The following is a 17,159-nucleotide window of genomic DNA, read 5'->3' on the forward strand; positions in this document are numbered from 1 at the left end:
GGGGAACCTGGATCACAGTTTCTGTCAAGCAGGAAGGCCCTGAACTTGTTCCATACTTTATCGTATATGTTGTTCGTGGATGGTTTCCTCGCTTTGAGCAGGGTTGTGATCACTTTATCAGAGCACCCCAGGGATTGGAACCTCTTCCTTTCAGTTGCCAGATGTGAAGGTCCAGCCTGCGGGGATCTGGGTAGGTGTGACATCCTTGAGACAGGAGGAGGGGTACTATTGGAACCTTGACTGGAGGTCTGGTGCTCAGATCCATTGCCGTAGGGAACCAAGGCCTTCTTGGCCAGTATGGTAGAATCGCTATCACCGTTCATGTCTCCCTCACAAGTCTTGACAGGAACCTCGGTATGAGGGGCCGCGGAGGAAAAGCGTAGGCCCGATTAGACTCCTGAGCATCAGGGTCGTCAGGTGTATGGGTTGGAAGAGATATCGTCTGTTCCACAGTCTTAGGAACTCCAGCTGAAAATGTCTCAAATGCCAGTGGGCCCAAGGGATCATAGGGATACACAACGACATCCGACCTATCAGGCTCAAACAATTTGAGGCTGTCAGGTAGGATCTCGTACTGACCTTCTTCATTTGTTGGATAATGAAAGATACCTTCTGCGGTGGGAGAGACACCGTTCCGTTCATTGTGTTGAACAGCGCTCCCAAATAGACCATCTCTTGAGTCGGAGAGAGGAGACTTTTCTCGTGGTTTATCTTCCATCCAAATTCCGTTAGTGTTGTCAATAGGATGTTCCTGTGTTCCACTAACTGGGTTGGGTCCCTGGCCAGGAGTAGAAGGTCGTCCAGGTAGTGATACACCCGAAGCCCCAATTCTCTCAGAGGTGCTATGATGGCAATCAGGGTCTTTGTAAAGACTCTTGGTGACGGGCAGAGGCCAAATGGAAGGCTCTGAAATTGGAGATGTACGTGCCCCACCGCGAATCTCAGGTATTTCTGGAACGTAGGGAGTATGGGTATATGTAGGTAAGCGTCCTGCAGATCTATTGACAACATCCAGTCCCCTGGTTGGACTACACAAATAATCGTCTGTAGAGACTCCATCTTGAATTTTTCCAGAAAGATATAGCGATTTAGCCTTTTTAGGTCTATCACGGGTCTCTACCCTCCGTTTCTCTTGGGGACTAGAAACGGGGTGGAATAAAAACCCGAAAATCTTTCGGATGGAGGCACTGGAACTGCTGCTCGTTGCTCCTGTAGTGAAAGAAGAAAACGCTTTAGTGCTTCCGCTTTTTGAGGGGACCTTGATACCCTTGTCGGGGAAAAAAAGTCCTTGGGAGGTCTGTCTAGGAAAGACCAGAAATGTCCGTGTTTGACTGTGGCAACTACCCAAGGATCCCTGCATTTTTGTTCCCAGATCTTTTTTTTTTTTTTTTGTTAATTAATGCTTATTGAAGAAAAGAAGCATGTACAATAGCATAGTAGGCAATACAGAAACCAACATAGGGGGCAGTGTTATTACATCGTTAGTTACTATGTATCAGAGCAACATACTGCCCGCGAGGGCCTAGCTACTAGAGGTAGTTTACAAACTGGAACCACCTGCAGGCTTGCAAAGGCGCAGGATCAGGTGATCGATACAAATCACCGCTGCTGGAACCAGTCAACCTCTGCGGTAATAAAAATACACCCTTCTCTTCCATTATCAAAGAGCGAATACAATGGACAGAGATAGAGAAAGAAAAGAGAAAAGGAAGAAAGGAAGAAAAAGACATAGAGAAGTGAGGGGGATGCGGGAGTGGGGGAGGGAGGGGGGGGAGGGGGGGGGGGAGGGAAGGCAGGTCCTCCTCTGATACCAGCTCCAGAATTACATTAGAAACCTTAAGAGCTATGATCACATCACAGTGGTTGAGACATTATGTCTGCATAGCTAGAGGAGTATTAAAAGGCAACCCAACAGGCCCAGATCTTCGTTGCCAGCTCAGATTTACCACGGAGGGAGAGAGTCAGGTCCTCCATGTAATAGGTGGTATCCACGTTGAGTAACCAACGTCTGAGAAAAGGGATCTTCCTCAGTTTCCAAAACTGTGGAATGAGGGTTTTTGCGGCATTAAGAAGGTGGGGTGTAATCGACCTCTTATAAGGGCCTGTTGGCTTCCCCGTGCAGTGGAACAGAACATACCACTGGTCGTTAGGGACCTCCCAACCCTGGATCTCTTTAATCCAATATAGAATCGCCAGCCAGAATGGGCGGATCCTCGGGCAGTACCACCAAATATGAGAATGAGTAGCTTCCTCCCCGCACTCCCGCCAACACAGTGGTGAGGACTGAGGAAAAAACCTGTGTAATACCACAGGCGTGTAGTGCCATCTGGTCAAAAGTTTATACGCCATTTCTGACGCTTTAGAGGATCCGGAGGATGTATGTGCCAGGGTTAGGATTTGTGATTTCTGGGTCGGTGAGAGTTCCGTATGCAGTTCCCTTTCCCAGTATCGTAGGAATGTGGGAGTACCAGTAGAAGTGAGGGACAGCAGTGCTTGATAAAAGTACGAGACCGGCCTCTCAGTTGGGCTAGTGTCGGCAAATGCGGTTTCCACAGGCGTAAGCTCCGCCAAGGAGCGTAAGGGTTTTGGGAGCAAGCGAACAAAGTCCAACAGTTGATGATGTTTCCAGCGGTCCATATATGATATGGGGGATTCACCCATGATGGAAGAAAGCGACAAAACGCTGGAGGGGCCGGCGAATTGATGCAGGTAGATGTTATTGCCCAGCCGCCATGGATGAGTTTGAGGGTCTATATTACCAGGTGGGAAGAAATTGTGTCCCACCAAAGGCATCAGGGGGGAGTTATATGACCAGCCATGCGTCCTACAGATAGAGTCCCATACCATCAAGGATGAGTGTGTTAGCGGTGACGTAGTAGGCAAGAGAGTCCGGAATTTCCTCGGGATCCACATCAGCGTGGAAAGTTCAGCGCCACATAGGTCCGTTTCTAGATTAACCCAAAGTTTCGTCTCTTTGCAATATTTTAAATCAGAGAGCCTAGTCAGCACAATGGATCTATAATAAAGTTTAAAATCTGGCACTGCTAAGCCACCCTTACACTTAGGGCGGGTGAGGAGAGATCTAGGCAGTCTGGGTCTTTTCCTATTCCATATATATCGATATACCATAGATGTCAAAATTGTAAAGAAACCCACCGGTATCCCGAATGGGACCATCTGAAGCATGAAGAGCACCCTGGGCAGCAAATTCATCTTGACCAGCCCAATTCTGCCTAACCAAGAATGTCGTAGCTGGGACCATTTCTGGATATCTGACCTAAGTGTGTTAAGCAGGGGTAGAAAGTTAGCGCGGAAAAGGGACGATAGGGAGGGCGTGAGTTGAATACCTAAATATTTCATGGAGCTCATCTGCCAAGTAAAGGGATAGTTCAGTTTCAGGTGAGACACCTGTCTGGCGGGGACAGAGATGTTTAATAGTTCCGATTTGGACATATTAATTTTAAAATTCGAGACCAAGCCATAGGCCGAAAACTCAGACATAAGATTGGGGAGGGTGATCAATGGTTGTTGTACATAAAACAATATATCATCAGCGTATGCTGCGTATTTGTGCTCCGTCTTGCCTATTGATATACCATGTATACTAGGGTTGTGCCTGATGAGGGAGAGGAAGGGTTCTAGGGAGATCGCAAACAAAATTGGCGAGAGTGGGCAACCCTGGCGGGTGCCATTGTATAAGGTGAAGGGGTCACTAAGGGTGCCATTAATCCGTATTTGAGCAGTGGGGTGGTGGTACAAAGCCAATATTTTAGAGCGCAAAGAGGGGCCAATTCCTAGGTGCGCCAGCGTAGCCATAAGATATTCCCAGTCCACCCTGTCAAACGCCTTCTCAGCATCCGTGGAGAGTAACAGGGTGGGCTGGGAAGTCCGCCGCACATACGCCATCAGTGAAAGTGTGCGAAGAGAGTTATCCCGCGCTTCCCTCCCAGGGATGAACCCCGTCTGATCCCGCGAGATCCATTGTGGTATCAAGGGGAGCAGCCGGTTCGCTATAGCTTTAGCATAAATCTTTGCGTCAATGTTCAAGAGCGAGATAGGACGGTAGCTCGCGCAATCACTGGGGTCTTTGCCCGCCTTGGGTAGAACAGTGATGTGGGCATGAGTGGTTTCCGGACGAAGGTCTCCGCTGGTCGAGGTCTCGTTAGCGTAATTGGTTAAGTAAGGGAGCAGTATGTCAGCGTGCGCTCGATAATAAGTCACCGTGAGGCCGTCAGGACCCGGGGCCTTACCACAGGCCATACTCTTCATGGCGCCCAGAAGCTCCGTTGCCGTAAACTCACTCTCCAAGGAAGCCAAGACCTCCGCGGAGAGCGTGGGGAGGGCGGCACGGGCCAGATAGTCCCGAATAAGGCGTCCCCGTGTATCTCCATCCCAGACGTCCTGGTGCACCTGATACAGGCGTTGATAAAAGTCCCTAAACATCTGGGCTATGCGGGGGGTATCAAACACCAGGGCTCCCGAGGGGGTCTTAACTTTAGCAATGAACGCCGCGTTTTTACGCTGTCGCACCGAGTTGGCCAATAACCTACTGGGTTTATCCCCCCACTCATAAAATCGGTGAGCCACTAACCAAGAACGTCGCTTTTGGTCCAAGTGAAGAAGGGACTTTAGGGTCTCCCGCTTCTCCGTCAGGGCATGGAAAAGGGCCGGGGTCTGGTTCAGTTTGTGTTGGCGTTCCAAGCCTGCAATTTCACACAGCAAGGTAGATTGGTGTAGCATGCGCTCCCTCTTTTTCCTAGATCCCAATTCCATAAACTTACCCCTAATATACACCTTTTGGGCCTCCCACAACACTCCCGGTGAGACGTCAGGGCTTACATTAGTCTTAAAATAAAACTCTAAATTGTCACCCATCACCTTTTTATCTGCCTCCTCGGCTATCAGGTCCTCATTCAATTTCCAATTAGTGGATTTCAGGGGTATGGACTCTACTTTGATGGTTAACGAGATCGGTGAGTGATCGGACAGGGGAGAGGAGTCAATGCTTGACTTCACTATGAGCGGTAGGTGTTGATGATCAATGAAACACAGATCAATTCTGGAATACGTTTGGTGTACGGAAGAATAGTAGGTAAAGTCCCTTTCCCGTGGGTGAGCGATTCTCCAGACATCCATCAACTGCAGGTCATGGAGTCGTGAGCGTATAAACCTCAATCCTCTGCTGGATAGAGAGGAGCCACCCCTAGAGGTGTCCAAAGTAGGTTCCAGCGGAACATTAAAGTCGCCCGCTAGTAGGATGCATCCACGGGCAAAACTCTGCAAGGAGGTGAGTGTGGAGGCAAGAAAACTCGCTTGATTCTTGTTAGGGGAATACAAGGTGGCTAGAGTACACGGCATGCTGCCCAGGGTGCCCCGGAGAAACAGAAAACGTCCCACAGGATCACTCAAAATATCTTCAAACGTGAACGCGGTTCCCCCACGAATCCCAATGGCCACACCCTTAGCTTTAGGAATGTCGGAGAGGCTGTAGTACCACGTGGGGTACTTCGGTGAATGTAGCCTAACTAGGGTCGTATGTGTGAGGTGGGTCTCCTGAAGGAAGACCACGTCCCCCCGCAAACGACCCAGCTCTCTATATAAATTGTGTCTCTTCCCCGGGGCGTGGAGGCCCCCGTACATTAAAAGATACAAGGTTCACAGTGGCCATGAGGTCTCAGGAGGAGGAACGGCGAACACCAAAACATTACCAGTGCAACACAGAGGCGGACCGCCGCTAAATGGGGGGGAGGGGGTCGGAGGAGGTGGAGGAAGTAGACAAGAGGGGGGAAAGGGAGAAGAAAAGGAAAAGATAAAGAAACAAGAAAAGACCCCACCGTAGTGGGAAAAACAAAATGAACCAGAAAAAATGCTGTCTGACAACAGCTAGTAGTGCACGTATTTTCATGCCGTGCGCGAGCGGGCCACATGTCCGCCACAGGGCCCCCGCGCCCCCCACCCCAACAGGGGTACGGACACCAGGGCCCCGCGCCGGGCAGCCCCCGCTCAAAAAGGGGGAGACGGGACTCGGACAACTGGGCGCAAACCACACCTTGAAGGTCCGAAGCAGCGCCCAGCAGCCCGGTGCCGACACCAAAACATAAAAACCACATCATCCAGTACGTAGGACAGTAAAACGCCTGTATAAAAGAATATGAAACTAGGGCGGTAAAGCATATAGGGGGATACCGCAATCCAACCAAGTGCAAAAAGCAAGGGAAGGGAGAAGGAAAAATAAAACACCATTAAATAAAACATATGTAAAACACAGACAACACAATCAGAGGCCAATGAGGCGCCAAGGTGTGGGCCACATGGCTAAGAACATCCCACCCACGGCCCCGCAAGGTCCAGCAGCTGCCAGAAACGGTTCGGGTCATGCACAACCAGGGTAGGGAAAACCTCACAACCTCACTTAGGCGGTATTCCCCGCGAGTACAACTCATCATCCAGAACAGGGAAGCAAGCGGCAGGGCAATTTGCCGGTTCAAGGGCGGTAATCCGGTGTGGAGGTGCGGCTGGCACGGCCCACTCTCTGCCAACCCTGGTCGGCCCCAGTGGGCATGGGCAGGATGCCATCCTGCCAGCCAGGCAGTTCTGGGACAGTGACATTCAGATCGTTGCAGAATCTGGGCAGATCCTCCGGGAAGCAAAGTATCGCGGTTTTGCCAACCTTAGAAGCAATCAGGGCTGCAGGGAAGCCCCACTTATATTTAATGGACGCCGCCCGAAGCAGTTCCATGAGGGGACGCAGGGCTCTGCGTCGATCCAAGGTTTCCTTCGCCAGATCCGGGAAGAAGGATAACATCGCCCCATCAAAGGCAAATGGTGTAGCGCCCCTAGCCTTCTGCATAATCATCTCCTTTTCGGGGTAATGGTGGACCCGGCAGATGACGTCCCGTGGGATGTCCGTAGTAAGGTTGCGGGGTCGAAGAGCCCTATGCACCCGATCAATCTTTAAGGGGGCATCAGCTGCTTGGCCCAGAAGGCTGTTAAAAATGCCTCTGACGGACGGTAAGAGGTCGTCGTCCCCAGTCACTTCGGGGAGACCCCGGTTCCAAACGTTATTACGTCTGTTGCGATTCTCTTGGTCTTCGAGCTTGTAAACAGTCGTTCGATGAGCAATGGCAAGTTGACGTGTAGTCGCCTGCAAAGACGTTGTTCCGATTCTTCGACTTGTAACAACACTTGAGATAGATCCGATCGGACTGCGGAGACCTCCTTCTTAATGACCCGCTCGAGGTTTAGCAGCATAGAGGCCAGGTCAGAGGTGGTAGGCAGGCCGCTCACCTTCGACGCCGCTCCGGCGGAAGGATGCAGGTCCACTTCATCACCCGAGCCCGCAGAAGACTCAGGCAAGCGCGATCTCCGGTCCGGTCCATCGCGGGAGGCGAGGTCCACTCCACCACGCGGCTTGCGGCCTAGGTCATCCTGCTCCTCCGCATCGTCAGGTTCCAAGGAGAGGAACCGCTTAATCGACCCCGTTGAGGCACCTTTCTTGGGCAGAGACTTGCCCGTTCGCCGGCCCATCGTCAGGCGAGGAAGATGAGGTATTATTTGATGATTTTAGGCAATTTTAGCGGTGTCGGCCCCGGAGCTCACAGAGCACACGTCCGCTCTAGTGCATCGCCAGGCCACGCCCCCCTTGTTCCCAGATCTTTGAGAACTGCTTTAACCTGGCCCCTAGAGGGATCACTTGGGCTGGCCTGGCGTCAAAAGGATTTTGTTGGATCCTGTGGGGTGGGTACTGGCCTCTGTCTCCGGGACTTGAGAAACGTAGACTGTGTACTTTTCCAGTTGTGTCTGAAGCCTTTCCCTTGTCTGGACTGTCGGTAGTCCCTATTTTTGGAGTTTTGGAACCTTGGTGCAGATGATCTAAAATGTCTGGATCGCCTGTCTTGGGGAAGTAGGCCTGACTTTCCGCCAGTGACCCGAGAGATGGCCTTGTCAAGTTTCTCCCCAAACAAGGCTTTACCATCAAAAGGTATCTTGCACCAGTTTTGCTTCGAGGCAACATCCGCTGCCCACGGTTTTAGCCACAGTGCCCTTTTGGCCATTACTGAGTGAAGCATTGCCCTTGCGGAGCAACGAATTGAGTCGATGGCGGCCTCCCCAATGAAGTCTGCTGAGAGCTTCAGCTCATCCAACGCCTTGATTATATCTTCCTTAGGGATGTCCTGTTGGATTGCCGACTCTATATTATACGTCCAAACGCGTAATGCGTTGGACACTGATGTCAGGGCTATTGCAGGTTTACAGGCATTGCCTGCCATCTGATAGGCTTTCTTAAGGTCAAGGTCCATCCTCCTGTCCAGAGGGTCCTTGAAGGAAGTTGAATCTTCCATGGGCAGAGTGACATTCTTGGCCAGCCTTACTACTGCGGCATCGACCACTGGAGGGCCCTCCAGCATTGCGGAATCCGCTTCAGAGAGAGGGTATAATTTTCCCAGGCGGTTGGTGGAAAGTCTTTTTTCTGTCCTCCCCCATTCTTCCTCGATCACTTCCTTGATTTCCTCCATAAGAGGGAAGAAGGAGATCTGGCGCTTAAGAAAGGGGAAGTATGATTTGGACTTCCTGACCTCCATGTTGGACTCCTCCCAACCGATCGCTTGTTTAACGGCTTGCACATAAGGCTGGACCAAGGCAAAGGCAAAGCCAGAGGCATCTGGGTCATCTGAAGATTCCTCTGAAATGGCCATTTCATCCTGATGCTTAGAGGAGGAGGCAGGGAACGGATGAAAACTTCCACTCGTGGATGGCCCGGGAGTGGAGGCCTCAGCCATCTGCTCCTGAGAAGGGGATGCCGGTTGTTGCATCGGCATTGTGGCGACCAATTCCACAAGGGAGTCCTTTACTGCCTTTTTAAGGAGATCTGCCACTTGTAGGCCCTCGGACTCTCTGTCTGCTGCATAGTCTCGACAAATCAGTTTGTCCGGAAGCGGGGTGCCTCCGCAGGCCTGACATCTAGTAGGTCTAGGTCTCGGGGAGCGCGAGTGACGGCGCCTCTTGGCCGAAGCTTTTCTGCCACTTCTGTAATTTCCATGTCTAGGCGACCTGTCTCTACTGTGACAGGAGTCATCCTCATCTTCGTATCGCCTTGAGGTCTTCTTAGACGTCTTCTGGCGTACAGGACTGAAATACAAAAGTACCGTCCTTAGTGCACTCTTTTTCCTTTTTTTTTTTTTAAACTTACCTGGGCGTAGGTCCTTACCTTGGGAGTAGAGTAGGATCTTGAGGGGGCGGCGAAAGACTCATGTTAGGCGGCTTAGCAGAGGTAACGGCTAGGAAAGAGTCAGAGGAGAAGCGTCAACTGGTCATGCACTAATTCATGAGGAAAATAAGGGAATTTGCCTACATAAGTAACGATTCCCCCCCCCCCCCCCCCCTTACTACTGTGTGCTGTTTTTTTTTTTTTTTTTTTACACATCCATTTTTTCTTTCTTTTTTTTTTTTTGGAGATTCCAATGACAAAATAAAATTTATTATTATTTTTTTTTTTTTAATAATTTAATAAATTATAAAAATCATCAATTAAACAAATATTCCTCCACATCATTTAGAGCAATATATATAACCATATGCTCACATAAGACAAAATGCATCTACAAGCATTAAGACATGCCTTACCTTTAACAGAGGTGGGAATGGCCTGGAACTCTAGAGTGTAGTTCTCTTGTCAGCCACAGGCATTTCACTTATGCTGCCAGAGGAATAAATAGAAGGAGGAGGAGTGGGGGCATGTCTGCGCTCCACCCCTGACGCTCTAAGGGGAAAGTGGACATTTCGCCCTCAGTAAAAATGGCCGCCGAAGCCTCCGAAGCCACCGCGCATGCGCCTAGCGACGAGACGAACCGTCGAGACATACGACCCGCCGGCGCATGCTCAGACGATGGCGGGGAACGCTGACCGACAATAAAGCACCAGAGGCTCGCCGCACGCGGCCCCTAGTGAGTGGAAATGACAGACACAAGGGGGAAGGACGGGGGGCTTCTAAAAAGAATGGGAGCCAGGGGAACAACCAGGGCGCTGGAGAGGAAAGAGAGAGAGAGGGAGAAGACAGGGGAGACCAGAGACGAAAATCAAGTCTCAGGAACAGAGAAAAGCTGCCACCTCTGCTGCCATGAACTGAAGCCTGAACGCCCGTACTGCAGGTAAAGCTCTTACTTAAGAGACAAACTGCTTGTCCCAAAAGATCCTACAGAAGGGACTTCCAACCTTATCAGCGCATTTAGCTGCCCAAGAGAAGGAACTGCGTCCGGGAGAGGCTTGAACCCGGACGGACGCTGCCGAATGCAGAAGGTAAGGACGCCGACCAGGATTCACTGCCATGAGGTATGAGGAAAAAAAGGAGAATGCGGGGGTTGTACTAACCTTTTCTTTTATAATATTCACTAGTCCTGAGGGAGGAGCCAAGGTGGAGCTTGTCACAGGTATGCTGCCATGGAGGCACCAGGAAAATGAATTTTTCTGTTATAAAATTTAGCAGATTAGTAATTTCTTCATACATTTTGGCCCAAATTTATACTATTACATATCTTTGGTAAAAATAAGTACAAATTGGTGGATATTATTTGGTCTTTGCGAAAGTTATAGAGTCCACAAGCTATGGTGCCAATATCTGAAAATTGATCACACCTGAAGTACTGACGGCCTATCTCATTTCTTTAGACCCTAACATGCTAGAAAAGTACAAATACCCCCCAAATGAACCCTTTTTGGAAAGAAGACATTCCAATGTATTTAGTAAGAGGCATAATGAGTTTTTTGAAGTTGTAATTTTCTCCCACAATTCTTTGCAAAATCACGATTTTTTTCCTTTTTTTTCACAAAATTGTCATATTATCAGGTTATTTCTCACACACAGCATATGCATACCACAAATTACACCCCAAAACACATTCCACTATTACTCCAGAGTATGGCGATACCACATGTGTGAGACTTTTACACAGCCCAGCCACATACAGAGGCCCAACATGCAGGGAGCACCATCAGGCATTCTGGAGCACCCAGGCCAATGCTGACATTTCTCTCCTACATGTAAAAATCATCATTTGTTTGCTAGAAAATTACATAGAACCTCAAAACATTATATATGTTTTTTTAGCAACAATTTTTCGAATGCGTTATTTTGGGGAAAAAACAGTTTTGTGCTTTCCAAAAAACAAAACAGTAAAGTTAGCCCAATGTTTTTGCATAATGTGAAAGATGAAGTTATGGCGAGTAAATAGATACCTAACATGTCACCCTTCAAAATTGCACATGCTCGTGGAATGGCGCCAAATGGCGCTACTTAAAAATCCCCATAGGCGACTCTTTAAATTTTTTTACTGGTTACATGTTTTGAGTTACAGAGGTCTAGGGCCAAAATTATTGCTCTTGCGCTAACGTTCGCAGCGATACCTCACATGTGTGGTTTGAACACCGTTTTCATATGTGGGCGGGACTTACGTATGCGTTCGCTTCTGCATGCGAGCACATGGGGACAGGGCCGCTTTAATTTTTTTTTTTATTATTGTTCATTTTACTTTATTTATTTTAGTTTGACATGTTTTTCCCTAAAAATAATTTTTTTGCTCACTTTTATTCCTATTACAAGGAATGTAAACATCCCTTGTAATAGGAATATGACATGACAGGTCCTCTTTACAGTGAGATATGGGTCAACGCCCACAGCGTTGCTGACACCGATCTCTCCCCTCTCACTGTACCGATCGGTACAGAGAGAGGAGGGAGGAACTGGCATCATAACATGACGCCGGTTTGTTTACAAGTGATCGCTCCATCATTTGACAGAGCGATCACGTGGTAAACAGCAGCGATGAGCGGCCGTTTACCATGATCCGTGATGCGTCGGGTCCTCTGGACCCGGCGGTCACTGATGCTCTCGAGTGCGCGTCCCAGGGGGTGCGCGAGAGCGGATTTCTGGGAGGACGTCATATGACGGCCTCCAAGAGTTAAGCAACCGTCCTGTAGCTGTCATTCAGCTATGGGCCGGCTGTTGAGTAGTTAAATACAGGTTGCAGATATGTTTAAAAAGTGTTTGCGAACTAGAGTTTTTGCCCACGTTACATATTAATATTGAGAATTATTAAGACTAGCTACCTTTTATAGTATTTCTTAGCATAAAGTACTGCCCGTCCCTGGGTGGGCTTGAACCTCCAACCTTTCAGTTAACAGCCGAACGCGCTAACCGATTGCGCCACAGAGACTCGTAGAACATTTTCAAGGATTGGACTTTATGAGTGAGCTATAAATATCAAGCAGCATTCTGTGAAAATTCCATTTTGTTTCCTGGGTTTTGCATATCTCACGTTTGTAATACACTTGAATGGCAATAATTGATTGGTACAAAGCTTCATCAAGGATCAGCAGTCACTGTGCATTTCCCACTAGATGCATTTAACTGAAAGATACCTAAAAGAGAATAAGCAAACTTAAGAAGGCATCACAGGAATGTACTTCAGTGACCCGCACTATACAGCTTTAGCAATGCTGGTCTCATAATAACTAGGGAGCTCCCCCTACTTTAAATTGATGCAAGGCTTTGCAATGAGAAGTGCAGTCTTTGATCTTCTTTCTTCTGCTAGCTATTTGTGTTGTAATAATTGTAATCCAACAGTGGAACAACAAGGGTTAACGTAAGGAGAATATTAGAACTGTTCCTGTAGTGTGATACACCTGCAACTACCTCAGGTGTAATTGGCTTTGTATAACACAGTGTCGGTAGTGAAGTGAAGGGTAGGCTTGAGGCCTGCTTAAACTCAGTCTTTTATCAGGTTCTCCTCCGTGGGACAACAGGTCTTGCTTCTCACAGGCCGGCTCCATCACTCCGCTCCGCAAGATGAACCGGGTCTCTCTGATGGCTCCGACAGGTGCCTCCAGATCCTTCCCAATCTGGTCACTCAATCAGGTGATCAGGTACAAGGCACAGTCTCTGGTTGTTCCGCTCCACAGTGGCTGTAGGCTGCGCTCTCTGGAGACCTCCTCACAGGTCCTTGCAGGCAGGCCACACATCCAGAAGAGAAAGAAAATGGCCGCGTGTGTCCTTTTATAGCCTACCCAGCATGCAGTTCAATACTGAGTGATCATGGGTAGGTCACGCGGCATTCTGGGTAGGTAGGTCATAGCAAAATGTAAACAGTCACTTCCTGTTATGTTTGTAATCCACTAGAAAGAAAAATAATTGGAGTCCATTTCTTATATTGGCCAGTGGCCACTAAATGGTGCCAAATACTAATCTATAACACAGCTATAGATTAACATTGCATTATATTAGCAGGCAAAAATATGAGCGCTATACATAAAAAAATGTAAATAAAAATTCTGAATTACACCCCCCCACTCCGCCCGCTCCTACTAGCTTAAGCGGGATGTATTTTTTCCTTTATCTGTGCCCCTTTCTGATGGTCCTGTACTGGTCGGAGCAGAGGGAATATTTTTTCAGTATCGGGTCCATGTTGTTCTGTCTTGGCTCAAGTCCCAGCCAGCTGCCTACCTGCTTATCTCCTTGCCTTCCCTGGCGGAGTGATCTTCCAACGCTCTCAAATCACTAGTGTCCGGAGAGTAAGACTTTACAGGCTGTGAGGCTGGCGGGGGCGGCGACGGGCAGAGAGTCGCTGATTGCCACCATTACTAGTAAAAAAAAATATGTCCCCGGATTTCATTTAAAAAATCTGGTCACCTTACATTACCTACACTTGCAAACATTAGACATTACACTTCTCACACATATCCTGGCACTTATGGGTGAGTGAAAGAATGCCATCCCCCTGATCCTTGAGTGCCAGCAGGCAGCATATCACACCTCAGGCTTGGAGCTGCACTAACAAGTTTTCCCAGGTCATAGTTCTGAACCACCCAGTTATATAACCCTTTTCTCAGAAAAGCCTGTGAAAAATGTAAAGGTAAATAAAGGGAGCCAAGAATCTCTTGGCCTTGAGAATGTGTTTCCTCATACAGGCATAACCCGCTTTACGGACGCTCACTTTATGTACACTCATGAGTATGGACATGCCTGCTAGTGTACGTAAAGTGCCTTGCAAGTACGGACATTCCTGCACCACGCAGCAGGACCTGGAAGAGGCAGAGCTGCCGTCTGGAGTTGTAGAGGGAAGAGGTAAAGTTCCTTTGAGCCAGCCCAGCATTGCCCGCCAGCTCAGAGGTATCCGCCAGCCAGCCACCATTGCCTAGCGGCCCAGAGGTGCCTGCCAGCCAGCTCAGAGGCCCCTGCCAGCAAGCCCAGCATTGCCCAGTGGTGCCACCAGCCCAAATTTGCTCACCCGCTAGCCAGTCCAGCATTGTAGTCTGCATAAACATAACAACTGAACAGTACTGTAGCCCCCCACTATCAGCCCTGATCCCACCACTACAGGGCATGGGCCCCCCACTACAGCCCCTGACCCCCCACTGTTCTTTTCATTGTTACAGGTACCTATAATGTACTGTGCATTGCCTGCTAGCCCAGAGGTGCCGCCAGCCAGCACCGAGGTCTGAGGTGCCCGCCAGCCAGCACCGAGGCTCAGAGGTGCCCGCCAGCACCAAGGCTCAGAGGTGCCCGCCAGCACCGAGGCTCAGAGGTGCCAGCCAGCTCAGCGTTGCCCGTCAGCGCAGAGGCCCACAGTTGCTCACCAGCCAGCCCAGCATTGCAGTCTGCATAAATGTAAGTGAAGTACAGTACTGTATAGCCCCCACTATAGGCCCTGACCTCCCACTACATCCCCTGACCCCCTCAAATAGTTACAGTACATATTTTAGGAACTTCTACAGTACTGTACAGCATTTGTTCTTTGGGTTGTTACAGGTACACATTAAATAATGGCAGATAGTACCAAAAAAAAGCCATAAATCTATTACCTTGGATATGAAGGCTAAAATGATTAAATTGTATGAAGAAGATGTAACCCAAGCTGAAACAGGCCAAAGGCTAGGCTACACTCAGACAACAGTTAACACTGTCATGAAAAACAGAAAAAATTCTTGCTGAAATTAAAGTGGTGTTGCCATCAAAAAATAAAAAAAAATGTTTAACCAGTTCCCGACCAGCGCACACCGATGTACGTCGCCAGAATGGCACGGCAGGCATATTGGCGTACAGGTACATCCAATCTTTAATGCCGCCCTGCCATCACGAGCGAGCCGCCGGTGGCACGCTCGCATGCTGGTCGGGACCCCCGTGAGTCCGGTCGCGGGTCCCACAGACTCAATCACCGTGGGCATTGTCTCACAGGGCGGCTGAACGAGGAAATGCCGTTGTAAACATTATTTCCCCGTTCTGCCTAGCAACTAGTGACGCTGATCTCTGCTCCATGTGATTGGAGCAGAGATCAGTGTTCACTAAATTAAAGCCCAGCTCCCAACAGTTAGTAACACACCCCTAGAAACACTTAACCCCTACACTGCCACCCACTGGTTAACCCCTTCACTGCCAGTGTCATTTACACAGGAATCACTGCATTTATATAGCAGTGATTGCTGTATAAATGACAAAGGTCCCAAAAATGTGTCAAAAATGTCCGATGTGTCCGCCGTCACAATAAAAATCGCTGATCGCCGCCATTACTAGTAAAAAAAAATATATATATATATATATAATAAAAATGCCATAAAACTATCCCCTATTTTGTAAACGCTATAACTTTTGCGCAAACCAATCAATAAATCACTTATTGCGTTTTTTTTTAACCAAAAATATGTAAAAGAATACGTATCGGCCTAAACTGAGGGAAAAAAATGTTTTTTCATATATTTTTGTGGGATATTTATTATAACAAAAAGTAAAAAATAATGTGTTTTTTTCAAAATTGTCGCTCTATTTTTGGTAAAAAAGGACGTCAATTTTGTTTGGGAGCCACGTCGCACGACTGTGCAATTGTCAGTTAAAGCGGCGCAGTTCCGAATCTCAAAAAGTGGTCTGGTCTTTGACCAACAAAATGGTCCGGGGCTGAAGTGGTTAAAATTCTTTAAAAAAAATAAAATAATTGGAAAAAATAAATGTTTTACTCACCTCTAAATGCCTGTTGCTAGGGGGTCCCTTGCATAGTCTGCCTTCTTCATTGCCCGGGCTGGTGACATTACTTCTCCTCGCGCCGCACAGTCATCTGGGACCTGTCACGTGTCCCAGATGACTGTGCGACGTATCACGGCGCCCTGCGCCGCTCGCGCATGTGCAGTGGGTGCCCGGCTGTGAAGCCACAGCCGGGTGCCCACAGTAAGAATGACGGCGCCATGAGTGGAGCGGGGAACGAGGGGGGGCTTCGTTCTCCCGCATCGCTGGACCCTGGGACAGGTAAGTGTCCGATTATTAAAAGTCAGCAGCTGCAGTATTTGTAGCTGCTGACTTTTATTTTATTATTTTTTTTAGGGGGCACCCCACTTTAAGAGTGCTACACCTGTTAACACAACAACAATTTGAAAAAGGGATAGCATCGTTGCAGACATGGAGAGACTCGTAATACTTTGGATAGAAAATTAGACTACACGTCATGTTCCTGTCAACCAGGCAATTATACAAAATAAAGCCTTAAGCCTATTCAATAACCTGAAGGCTAAGAAAGGAAGTGAGGCAGCAAAGGATGCAGAATTTTCTGCAAGCCCTGGATAGATTGATAGGTTCAAGAAGAGGTCTAACCTACATAACATTAAAGTACAAAGAGAGGCAGCTGCTGCAGATACTAAGGCTGTAGAAAGCTATCCAATCTTGCCAAAATTATTCAAGATGGAGGCTACCCCATGGATCAGATTTTTAATGTGGATGAGACTGAACTATTCTGGAAGAAGATGCCTCCAAAAACTTTCATCGCAAGACAGGAAACACCAATGCCAGGCTACAAGCCAGCTAAAGATAGAATAACCCTTCTGTTAGGTGGCAATTCTTCTGGTAACTTAAAGCGGGAGTCCACCGGGACTCCGCGTTTTTTTTTTTTTTTAAAAGCCAGCAGCTACAAATACTGCAGCTGCTGACTTTTAAATAGTGACACTTACCTGTCCAGCGCGCCCGCGATGTCGGCACCCGAAGCCGATCGCTCGCTCGTCTATCGGGTCCTGCTGCCGCCATCTTGGGTATGGGAATCAGGAAATGGAGCCTTTCGGCTTCATTTCCCGGTTCCCTACTGCGCATGCGCGAGCCGGACGGTCCCCGCTGCCTCTGGGAGCTGTGTGTT

The 17,159-nt window shown here is 48.5% G+C and overlaps 1 non-coding gene across 1 annotated transcript; it reads right to left on the reverse strand.

The window, feature by feature from the left end:
* Window positions 1–12,135: 12,135 nt before the first annotated feature.
* Window positions 12,136–12,209, reverse strand: TRNAN-GUU (transfer RNA asparagine (anticodon GUU)). The gene has a single exon. It is a non-coding gene; the product is annotated as a tRNA-Asn (tRNA).
* Window positions 12,210–17,159: the final 4,950 nt, after the last annotated feature.

The sequence above is a fragment of the Lithobates pipiens genome, unplaced genomic scaffold (assembly GCF_037356315.1).
Source record: "Lithobates pipiens isolate NorthernLeopardFrog02 unplaced genomic scaffold, aLitPip1_a1.2 Scaffold_8, whole genome shotgun sequence".
Lineage (NCBI taxonomy): Eukaryota > Metazoa > Chordata > Amphibia > Anura > Ranidae > Lithobates > Lithobates pipiens.